General features: G+C 39.9%; 1 pseudogene; it reads right to left on the bottom strand.

The window, feature by feature from the left end:
- Nucleotides 1–6,003, bottom strand: part of LOC141440236 (kynurenine/alpha-aminoadipate aminotransferase, mitochondrial-like) — a 14,154-nt pseudogene extending 8,151 nt beyond the window's left edge.
- Between the last annotated feature and the right edge of the window lie 6,315 nt (nt 6,004–12,318).

The raw sequence follows: 12,318 nt of genomic DNA, 5'->3' as shown, positions 1-12,318 counted from the left end.
AATATTTATTCGCTCTTCGCACGTATATAAAACATAATAAAAATACATTAAAAAAAAATATGCGAAATCGCGAAGCGGTCCCAACTCAGCATAGTGTTGGCCGTGTAGGAGGAGGTTAGGAGGTTAAGTTAATTGATGTACTTTAAGTTTAGGATGGTAACATTTAAAATTATAGATAGATAGATAGATAAAACGTTTATTTGTTACTGCAAACACACACAATCAAAATTACATAAATAAGAAAAAAAAGAACAGTCCTAACTTAAATGTAAACAATTTTCAATTGTTTGTGTGCGCTGCAGTAGTGCAAAAGGGCCGTGGCTCAGTGGTCAACATTGCTCATAGGAGCAAAACACTGATATTCTGCCACAACCCAGAGGGCCAAGAACAAATATTATCACCTTATTAAAAAACAAATATAAATGTAAAATTATGTCACTTACTTTGTCTTATCAAAGCTGCTACCTATCAATTTATTTCTCTACTCTCTCCAGGTGACTGTAGGAAAAAGAATACAGAATTGACTTTCTATCTAATGTGATGTAACAATTTACCCTGAACACACGAGCTGTCCCCCCTAATCCCCCCCCCCTCCCGCTAACTGGCTAAAACGGCAAAAATTGTTCACCAAATCACCGGCGTTTTTTAATAATTGTTTTATGCTCTAACAAATGAGTTTGAAATTGGATCTGGCTCGGAGCGCTTACAAAAATGGATGCTTAATGCATTTAGGGGGAGCGGGACGGAGCTATAGGGGCGAGAGGGATGGAGGCCGGGACGTTTTGTTTCTTTCGCGTCCAATTGTTGCTGTATTGACGTGTAAAGGGTTAACCTGAAACTAGCAGGTTTGTGTAAAGGTAAGTGGAGTAAGTTATAAAGTTATAAACCTATAATCCTACTAATATTGTAAATGCGAAAGTTTGTGAGTGAGTGAGTATGTTTGTTACTCCTTCAGGCTGAAACCGCTTTACTAATTTAAATGCAATTTGGTATAAAGATAGATATTATTCCGATATTCCCACGGGATAGGGATAAAATCTCGAAATAACAACCGCTGGGCTTACAGTCATGAAATTTGACATGATTGCGTTGGCTTAGAAGTTTGATTATTTCACAGCTCCAAGGGACAGTAGACGTTGAGTATTTGATATAAATTTCAGCTTGATGCCTCCACGCGTTCCTGTGAAAAAGGGTCTTGACAGACGGATGGACAGACGGACAACAAAGTGATTCTATAAGGATTCCGTTTTTTCCTTTTGAGGTACGGAACCCTAAAAAATGCTTAATTATTGTATGGCAACACCGCTCTGCAAAAGCAATTGTATTGGGACGATATCTAGCGATGGTTCTTAGACATGTTTTATCAAAAGTGGTTCAGCCGTTTTTGAAATATTGAACTTTGAAGTGACAATATCTGGAGTTTTTATTTTATTTCGATCAATAATAATCATCGGCGAAGTATTGACTGGCAAATAAAATTCGAACAAAAAAATTCGGAGAAAAGGCAGAACACCTGGAAAACCGCTATGACTTACATCTTTAGTAATCTCTTCCAGGAGTTGTTCCAAACACTACTTCACTTATAATTTCTAGTCTCCAGCGCTAATAAGCGCAACGAAGGCAAACTACTTTTCTCGCAGCCCGGTTAACCTAATTTACTCCCCCACTGGACAGGGGGGGAGGTCCTTGATGGTTTTATATCGCAGACACCTGAACTAATAAGTATCTTTTAATTGTGTTAATCCTACTGATATTATGAAGTAGCTGTTGCGACTCTCGTTTATTGTTAAGTCTTGGGAAAAATATACAAAACTATTCTCTGATGTAGTCAGCCAATTCAAGTGGGCCACCATGGAACCTTGTATTATTAAATGGTATTAGCTTTATCTTGGCACTAGAAATGAGGATCTGCCGAGTCCTATCAAAATTTAGACGTCCTACCCCATCACAGGGGGTATGGGCAGGGGGCAACGTTTAAAAAATGCAAATTTTACAAACTAGGCGAGTGAGGTGTCGTTTTCTATGTAATTTTTTGCGCTGAATTGAATGACACTAAGTACCCATACTCATAGGATCAATATTTCGCGATATTCGAAGGGCTTTTGTTAGAAAACAAAATATTTTTCGTATAACTCGACCAATTTTGGGTTTAAGCAACATATAGGTTTCTCAGGATCACTGAGAGCAATCGGTATTACCATCACATCCACATCTTGAGAAACGATTGTCGGTAAAGTGTTTATTTATTTATTTATTTATTTTATTTATTGGTAAAAACTATGTTCACGTGGCATGACAGTTTACACTAATGCACCACGAAAACGAAATCTATTATTTAAACTTACACTGAACATACTAACTAAACTTAGGTTTAAACTTATTATAATAATAACAGGTTCAAATTGGGACAGTCGAAATCCTATCATCTAAAATCTCACAAAACCGCAAGCATTCAGCACGCACAGCCGTCCATCTCCACGCTAGCAGGTCGCACTCAGGTGTCGATGCCAGCAACGCGTTAAGCTGTGTTAGGACACGGAGTAAAGGCGAGTTCCTACGTGACACCGTACGCGCCGCCGGCACTGCCAGCAAATCGCGCCGTCGTGGCCTGAGCCTTATTTTCGGAATATCCGGGGCATACAACCTCACAAGTTGAGCCACCAGCTCGGGACAGTCCGACTCACCCCGCAGAACCTGACATGCAAATATGAGTAACCCGCAATTCCGCCTCACCTCTAGAGAGTTGAAACCGAGAGTCCCAAGAAGGTAATTTGTCGGGTATAAGAATGGGTAGTGTCCAAACTTTTTCTTATATAAAAACCTAAGGAAAGCTTTTTGGACCTTCTCCAGAAGTAAGGAGTACGCAGATTCATGCGGGTGCCAAATAATTGACGAAGCCTCCAGTTTGCTCCTAACTAACGCATTGTAAACAAGTTTTATAGCTCCAGCATCATTAAAATCTCGTACATTACGAATAACGAAGCCCAGTCTCCGGAAACAGTTGGAAGATAGCTCCGCAATGTGGTCATGGAAGGTAAGACAGGTATCGAATAGCACACCCAGATCTTTAATTGAACTCACGCGGTCAATGGGCTCCGACCCCAATACGTACTGAGCATGTAACGGGGCGCGTGCACGACTGAAAGTGCATACCGAACATTTGGCTGAATTGAAAAGAAGCCTGTTCTCTACACTCCACCGGAAAACCGAGTCAATATCTCTCTGCAAAGAGTCACAGTCGCCCCTCTGCTGCACACCGTAAACCAGCTTTAGGTCATCGGCGTAAAGAAGGCACTGTGCCGATTCGAGAACCGAGGCAAGGTCATTAACCATAATCCCGAATAGAAATGGCCCCAGTATAGAGCCCTGACTTACGCCAGACCTAGTGTGATACGGCGCCGAAACGAAGCACCCATGTCTTACATACTGCTGTCGATCTCGTAGATAACTAGCGAAGAATGACAATAGTTTGGGAGTAAAACCAATCTGTTCAAGTTTAAGCATTAACACATCATTATCCACGCGATCGAATGCCTTCTTGAAGTCGAAATAAATAACATCAACCTGTATGCCCTATCAAGATGCTCCGAGATGATGTCAACCAGGATAAGCAGATTCGTATCGACAGAGCGCTTCGACCTAAATCCATGCTGAGCATCACTCAAGAATGGCCTGACCTGTGCAGACAGAGCTCTATGAATTATGGCTTCGAATAACTTCGCTGGAGTGGATAATACAGCTATAGGTCTATGATTTTCCACCACAGTACCGTCACCAGCCTTCGGAATTGGTCTCACTCTAGAGATCTTCCAGAGGCGCGGGTAGGTGCCAGATGCAAGAGCCAAGTTAAACAGGTGAAGTAAGGGCAATTTGAAATAGTCCACACATCCCTTCACTATATATGCCGGCAAATTATCAGGCCCAACCGAACAACTTGCTTTAAGACGTTTTATGCCTATCTCAACTTCTTCCATTGTTATAGACGTTATGTTAACATAGTTGGAAACAAGGTTATGTCCACTACAACCTCGAGCATTCGGGTCCAGAGAAGGAACATTCGGCAAGAAAACCTCCGAGAAGAACGTAGCAAACGCGGTGGCTGCACCCTCACCAACGTATTCCTTACCGTCAAAAGTCACTCGAGGTACAAATCCACCCTTCGATTTTAGATTATGCACGTGCTGCCAAAACGCTTTTGGATTATCTTTCACACTAGCCTGGATTCGATCAAGATAGCTACTATAGGCCGACGATATCCGCCTTTTCACATCGGCCCTTATTTTTGAGAATTCGTCATAAATAAACCTATTTTTAGTCAATTTCCATTTCCGATGCAGTTCACCTTTGCGCTTTAAATCTTTTATCAAATCTGCAGTGAACCAAACCGGATAGGATCTGCTGAGACCTCTTGATCTACTCTTTCTAGGTATACACTGGTCAAATATGTCATAAATAATTTTATAAAACTGTTCCACAGCAATGTCGACATTCACAGCACTAAGAACTTCATGCCAATTCGATTTAGTCACAAGTTCATAAAGAAGTTCATAATTGCCTTTACTAAAGTTCCAGTCCCGCTGCATGTCGACATTGCTGGGCTCCAATCGTTCCGTAGACAATCGTTGGGCAGCATAATCCATAGGAATAGAGATCTCTAAAGGTGGGTGGAACCCATCAGTCTTCGGAACCAGCCCGCTACTCATTTCTGAGACAACAATACCGCATGTGCACTCAGACACCAATACGACATCCAATTTACCACCATGTACATTAATTACTTCATTCATCTCAATCAAATTACACACAGTTAAAAAATAAGAATAGTAGTTTAAAATATTCCGAGATTTATAAACTAGGTTCAAGTTCAGGTCACCAACTATTATGACTGCACTCTTCAGTTTATCTGCTACTGATTCCACTTTCTGAAACCATCTCATATAAGTTTCATCAGAAGCACTAGGTGGGATGTATACCACGCACATATAGTATGTAAAACGCTCCACAACGAATGACACCCATAAGTCTTCACCAGTTGATGTCTCGAAGTCGCAGAGACGCCGCAAGGTGATACCGGGACGCGCCGCCAACAGTACACCACCACCCCGCGCACCAGTGGCTCGGTCACGGCGCATCACTGCCCATCCGCCACATACAAGCTCCGAGTCATAGACAGCTTCAGTGAGGAATGACTCGGTCACAGCAACCACGTCGCACTCAAGAGACAGAAGATTTTGTTTAAAATAATTAAGTCTTGTATTGAGGCCTCTCACATTCTGGTACACAATATCCAGAGTCAATACCCGCTTACTGCTGACGTTTCGACCACGCCGAGGCTGCGCCGCTATCTTGTGGTCTCCGAAATAACCACGCCTTAACTCGCGCATTTTCAGGCCAAACTTCCGGGGACAGACACTTCTCATAAAGTTCACAGGGAACACCAATCTTATATGATTTATAGTCGCCCCTAGCCTTGAGCTCTTCAACTGTAAACCCTTTCCCAGGGCATAGAGTTTGCATATAAGCACGTATATCGTCCACTCCTGACATCATGTTCCAGAGGTGCACATACTTGCGAATCTCAACAGCCTTGAGCGACGTAACTTCCGGACCAGCAGTACACCGCACAGAAGACAATCGTATTTTCCGGTTTCGGACTTCTTGCCATACGTCAGCTACGGATTCATCACCATCCGTGGCAGCATTCTCAGACCGCCCTGAACCATTACCCGCCGACTTCCCAGCATCAGTCTCCTCATGCAAATTACCACCTACGGCCTCTTTATCAGACTTATCTAGTTTCCCTTTAGACCTCACAGGCTGCTTCCGAATCCCTTTCTTCTTTCTTGGTGATGCAGAAGCGGCAGATAAACAACAGCATTTCTGTGATAATTCCAGTTGCATCAATCTCTCAGTGACGACCTCGAACTTTTTGGAATAAACTGCGAGCTCAGCCTGATACTGCGCCACAGCAGAGACGGCATCAACCAAACGTTCTGACAACATTGTAATTTGGTCCCTAATAAGTTGCACTTCAAGGATCAAGGTTGATGCTTCCCCAGAGGACTGCAGTTGAGGGGCCGGGGCAGGGCCCTCACTTTTATTTCTGACCGCGATATTTTTAATAGTCACAGGGGTGCCAACAGGAGTGTCGTAATTTCTACTCTTTCTAAAAAGATTACAGCATTCTGGGCATACCCAAGTATCTTTTTCCTCCAGCGTAAGATTTTTATTTGTGCATAAAACATGAAACAGCTTTCCGCAATCCTTTACCATGCATTGCAAGTACTCCTCACCAGTCTGAAGCTCCCTCGTACAGCCATCACATACCAAATCAGCACTGTCTGCTCTCTGCATCTCTCCACGCTCAATTTACAGCTGTCTCGTAGTGATTATATTCAGCCTTAGATTTGTAATTTGTTCAATAGTTGGTAAATTGAACGCGCCTCTTCACAAGTTTCCGAACGTAGTTTCAATTTGTTATATTGGTACGTCGAAACAACGTTCACCTTAGTTGATGTCACAATGACAGTGGACAATTGTCATCAAACAGCTGATAGATTACCGCTTATTTTGGTAATTAATTAAACTAAATAGGCTGTTATTTCAAAGTGTTTGCCTGTGTGCGTGTAATCCAGAATAGTAGTGATTAACTCTGTTCAATCAGGTCAAAAAAATTACTTTAAACAGCTCACCAAAGCGCCGTAATGACACCCTCCACATCCGTAGCGGTCGTGTCTTGTGATTCCACTCGATTTCGTGATGATTTGTGATGTGTTAGCAGTATATTAGCAATAATTTTAACGGAGCGCAATATAAACAACTTATAATTTGACAGTTGATCAAATATATTTTATAACCGTTTGGTAACCGTTAATATCTGGCAAAATATTGATGTATTTTGCCGTCAAACTGTCGTATTTAGTCCTACATTACCTGTAGTAACAACGTTTAAAGAATGACGTAAAATGTCATTAGGTACGACACGGTTCTGTAGTTTTTTTTTTTAATCGACTGGATGGTAAACGAGCAAGTGGTGTGTGTGTGGTGTCCTTAGAATCAAATTGATTGTACTTCCTAGGGTCTCAAACTAAGTTCATGTTAAATTTCATTTGAATCAGTTCAATGGTTTAAGCGTGAGACGTAAGAGACAGACAGGTAGACAGACCGACGGAGTTACTTTTGAATAAATAGTATTAGTACGGAAGTAAAGATGTGAGAATGGATGACTATGTGTGTTTATCTTTCACGCCAAAACACCTGAACGAATTTTAAATATTTCAAAATAGCGTTACTATTAAAAAAGTCGTGCCTCAAAATAGATAATTTTCTGAGTGAACTTTATGAACATTACGAGTATGTCAAGGTTAAATTTTGTTGACATATTGATTTTGGATACGAGATTTTTTAAAGTAGTGTCTTAATTCGGAATAAAAAATGTAGGTCCATTACCAAAATATTTTATCATTCGGAACCATCCCCACGTGAGTTCAACTCGCCATGTCCATTTTTAACCCCCTACGCAAAAAGAGGGGTGTTAAAGTTTGGTGTTTTTCAGCTTTTTTAAGTTGGTTACGTTATTCTGTTTCAAATTTCTTAAACAGAGCCGCAGTTCTATCAAAGCCTACATGCGTGTTTAAATTCCTGTTTTTATATTAATAAGGAAGTATTAGCAAATATGATGCGCGTGAGCAAGCCGTAATCCGCTGAAGCTTGTTCATAGTGTTCAATGCATTGTAGGGCGCGGCAGGCGACGAATCCCACAGCAATGGGACACCGGCTGCCGCACAAACGTCTTCTAAAAGAAAATGACTAAATGGCTTAGCTGGATATACCAAGGTAAGACTGGCGGATAGGCCAAGATGATGATACTATATTATACTATATTTATTTGTTTTGGTAATTCAAAACGGTTCTAATTATTTCGAAGAAATTTTCTGCGTAACTTGATGTTATCTCTGATAAAATGCGAGTTTTAGCAAAAAATGCATCCTGAGAAAGGATCGGTCGCACAGATATATTTTAGTTAGTACATTAAAAAAATATATTAAAATTATTATATATTTTTTTTAATTTTTTTTTAAGTTATTGTTAAAAAGGTTAAACAATAAACTTATTTAGTGCATTATTAATAATATTTAATATTAAATTATTATTATTAATGTTTAAATAAAGGTTTTCTTTCTTTTCTTCTCTTTCTTTAAAAGTGTAGTGTTTTGTTTCGAATTTTTTGCGGCACCTTCTCCTGGGAAATGATGGTCTCTCAAAAAGCTCTGGTGGTGTAAAAAAATACATGTAAAAAAACAACCCTTTGTGGCCTACTTACAGAACAAACGTTTTAATTTTTGTATAAATTCGAGAAACCTTTTTGTATACACAGTCACTTACATGTGTCAAAAAACGTTATTCTTTTATAGGTGGATAATAGATAACGGACAATAAATCTGTAAGTGACATAAAAAACTTACCCATATCGGGCACTATTAATAAGTATGACTGTTTAAGTGAAATATGATTAAACAATTTTTCATAAATTTAATTACCTACCTAGTAAATATTTTATTTCAAACCATTTGTATGGCAGCCGGCAAATAAATTCATCATTTTAGTCGTATTACAGTCTATTACCGCATATACACATAAATTATATTATTCAAACCCATTCTTATCATTATACACGTAAGGTTCAAAACACGTACTTTTTGAAGTGCTTAACCTCTTGTTATAATAACCCTTATTGCAAAAGCATAAGGTCGCTAATAGCTGCACTTTAGAGGTGTTAAGTACCTTTATAAAAACCCAATACGCGTGATAATCACTCTTAATGCTATAGTGTGAAGTTTAAAATAGCTCTTTTCATAGTCTTTATTCTAGAGGTGTAAGGTTGAAAATGTGTGATTTTTTATTGTGGTACTCGTACAGTTATTATTCAGTCCATAATCTAGACAGAAAGAAACAGCGAGTGGTCGCCATTGTTTTTTTATTTGGGCCAAGAGAGACGGTCAAGCGCGAATTAGCATTAGTACAGCAAGATTATCTTATGCCTGTGAATGCGAATTCTCTAATGGAGACCGCGGATCGGCAAGCGCAGCGTAGGGATCCACCAACGAGATTGACGGTTGACCTGGTCTATTGCGTATCGTCTCTGACACTCGCAATCACAATCAAATGACAGTTTTCGCATACGAAGGGCCATAGGTCGAACCACTAGGCCACCATGGCTTCACCTATCACCCAAAAACCCGGAACTAGACTATTTTTTCCACAACTGTGAAGCAACAGGATCCAGCTAGTCTATAACCGACGAAGACATAATCAGGCGCAAGAATTGGATATCCCAGGACAATTAGATGCAGTCATCAGCGTCGCGGGAACCGAAGAGTGCAGCTTCCTGGTGGAACAAGTGACGTGAGACCAGCGGGGATTAATGATCTACTAGCTTTTGCCCGCGTGGAATTCGGTTATCCTGCGCTGTTCCCTCGGGAATTGTGCATTTTTCCGGGATAGAAAGTAGCCTATGTCACTCTCTGGCCCATAAACTATCTCTATGCCAAAAATCACGTCGATCCGTCTTTCCTTTTCGACGTGAAAGATGGACAAACATACAAACACACACTTTCGCATTTATAATATTAGTGCGAATATGGATGACTCTGAGACGTGGTCCTTGACTGCTGGCCTCTTGGAAAGGCTTAACGTCACGCAACGAGCAATGGAGAGAGCTAAGTATGCTTGGAGTTTCTTTGTGCGATAGAATCAGGAATACGAAAATTCGCCAAAGAACTATAGAGTAACCGACATAGCTTGAAGAATATGAAAGAAGAAAAGAAAGAAAATGTTTGTTCGGCGTATAAACAGTAGGTAACAATTACTCGTATATTAGGCATATAACATTATTAGGCATGTACATACTTGGAACCACAGCGCTAATTTTCAGCTGCAGCAAAAATATAATATCAAAAAAAACATACCTCTACCTATTTGACGCATTATATGCTTTTACATTATACACGCATCATTGAACGAGAGAGAACTGACTAAACCTCCAACTATCTTCCTCGCTCCCGCTCCCGCTACCGCCTCCGCTTGTCGCTTACGCACTGCGCATAACCGCGTTAAGTTTTCCATTTCCGCGCATCTCTCGATTGCATTACAAGTTTAACTAAAATCGTGAGGAAACCAACGCGAAGTGTTGATTGTGATGAACAACTGGTTTTTATGACACTAGCTTTTAGTCAAGGCTTTGCTCACAAACGCTAACACCTTGAACAACCACCCAATAAAAACTCAATTGTTGCCGAGTTAGAAAGTTTAAGGAATGTAGATACGCCGATATAAAATGAAGGCACTAGACTTTATACACTAAAGTTATTAAAAGTTAGTTTGACATCGTTTTTATCAGTGTCTGCAATAGCTTCATGTGTTTTGGCTAGAAAATACTGTCTTCAAATATCTTTAATAAGAAAAGTAGGTGGGTTGTTTTGTCGATACTTAAACACTTAAGATAAAGTGAATTACTTTTTTGTCTGTTGATTTATTTTAGACTAGCTTTTTGCTCGTGACTCCGTCTGGTCCGCGAAGAATTCGGTTATCACTCTCGGCTGGAACTAGGAATATTTCCGGGATAAAAACTATTCGTACGATTGTTTTTTGATCTTTTTGTATTTTCAATACCAAATTTTTACTTTTACGGTCATCCGTAAAACCTAAATTTCACTGAAATATAGATGCACAGAAAACCAGAAAAATCAGCCTGGGAATCGACCCAGGTCCTCTTTGTATTTCGTACCGCGGCTATAAAGCTAAACACTGCTCACGTACAGACACGAAGTTCCCCTATGCACCACATATCCAGCTTGTCTATTTAGCCACTTAAGCAGTGACGCTAACTTATTCTACGTCCTTTCGAGGATCTCAAACAAACTTCGTACCAAATTTTTTTCAGCGTGAAGAGGTAACAGACGTACAGACATACTTCCACATTACTTATATTAGTGAGAATTTTTGAGGAAACCACAAGGAAAGCACATATTCGCTTTCTTGGCTTGGAAATACTCGTAATGTACCTACTTATACTATCTATTAGTAAAATATAACTATATAATTCTTGTTAATCTTCTACTCGTAATATTTCCACTTAACAATATCCCGCCGCGTCTTTGTGTAACATACCCGCATTCTGTTCTTTTGTCACACGTGCAAATCACCAAAACACCTCAGTATTAGTAGATACTACGAAAAACAACATTATTTTACAGTTGCAAAAACCACCATCAAACCTTGCCGCAACGTCTGAAAGTTCCAATTGGAGGGATAGTGAGTTATGCGACTGCAGATCTGAAGTTTGTTATTTGATAAGTAGTTGTAATCTGTAAACTAATGCAGTTGTGCAAAACCGCCAAAGTTAGCCAAAACCAACTTAACTGTGCTCCTCGTTTCAAACATAAAGATCCTAAATACTCAAGGATACGTATCATTATCTAATGATTTCAAGTTTCGCAGCTGTTGGTGGAGTACTCATACTATTGTTAAGAGGTGTTATTTCCGACACAAAACAGTTTTTTGTTTGTTTGTTTGCGCAAATCTCGAGTGCTTTTGTTCGTGTTTTAAAGCGTTATTAAACATTGAAAAAAGTTAAGATGTTTGGGATCTATTCACGTGTAAGCTTTACTGTATATTGTAAGTATGGAAGTTTTGGAACTAATTTTGAAGGTCTGTCGGCATAAACCTCTAGTTTTTACCAGAAGTAGACCTAAATTACCTGGTATTTGAGACATTATCTACCTCCCTAGGCCTGTAAAGTACTTTTCCACCGACTGTACCTTCTTTCTCATTATCTTAGCAAAGAGTTGTTTTATTCCGCCGAGACGAGTTAGCTCCTAATTTCCCATTTACTGCTTTTCATTCCAGCAAACACACTCAAAAACACATCTTACATGTCATTTTCAGAGTTCAAAATTCAACGGCAAATCTCGAGTTTAAATCAGACTGAATGTTTCAAAAGGTTTTCGACTTTGTGCGTAAGGATTAAGGTTCTGTTCTGTTTGGGTGTTGAAAGCTGTTTAAGCAGCAGTTTTGCCGGCTGCGGAAATAAGCAGTTTTAATTGGTGCGCGATTATTCTACTAATTGTTGACGCGATTGGGCGCGAATGCGATTGCTTTTGCGAGAGCTTTGACGGAAGTGTTTACTGGTTAGCTGGAGATGTTACTGTATCTAATGTTTCCATCATCATCATCAGCCGGAAGACGTCACAACCAACCAACAGTGAAGAACTAAGTGAGTCATTTTCGATCGTTTCCTTTTTTTTACTTTTGTGGACA

This window comes from Choristoneura fumiferana, chromosome 22, assembly GCF_025370935.1.
Source record: "Choristoneura fumiferana chromosome 22, NRCan_CFum_1, whole genome shotgun sequence".
Classification (NCBI taxonomy): domain Eukaryota; kingdom Metazoa; phylum Arthropoda; class Insecta; order Lepidoptera; family Tortricidae; genus Choristoneura; species Choristoneura fumiferana.
This window is presented reverse-complemented; position numbering and strand designations above follow the sequence as displayed.